Here is a 351-nt window from a genome sequence, read left to right on the forward strand (position 1 = left end):
TACAAGTTAAATTGAATAAATTGTTCTAACAGTGATTACTCTTTTTACTATGTTAGAACGATGTAAAAAAGCGATTATAAAATTAAAAACATCCATATTCCCTATTGACTCGCTTCGCTTTTATGGCTAATTAAAAACAAAAAATGTATGTATATATTCAAATGTAATACCTAGGTATATAGTGTATATGAGTCTTACATACAACTATTGAACGCGACTCCTGTCGTTGCGGATCAGTTGACAGTAATGTTACCACACTGTGGCCGCTGTACAAAATAGCTGTTGGCGTATTTCTCAATGTACCTATGTGCGGTTGTAAAATTTGTTAAATTAATTTAACACGTCATCCGT

The sequence above is a fragment of the Photinus pyralis genome, unplaced genomic scaffold, assembly GCF_008802855.1.
Source record: "Photinus pyralis isolate 1611_PpyrPB1 unplaced genomic scaffold, Ppyr1.3 Ppyr1.4_LG2, whole genome shotgun sequence".
NCBI classification, from domain to species: Eukaryota; Metazoa; Arthropoda; class Insecta; order Coleoptera; family Lampyridae; genus Photinus; species Photinus pyralis.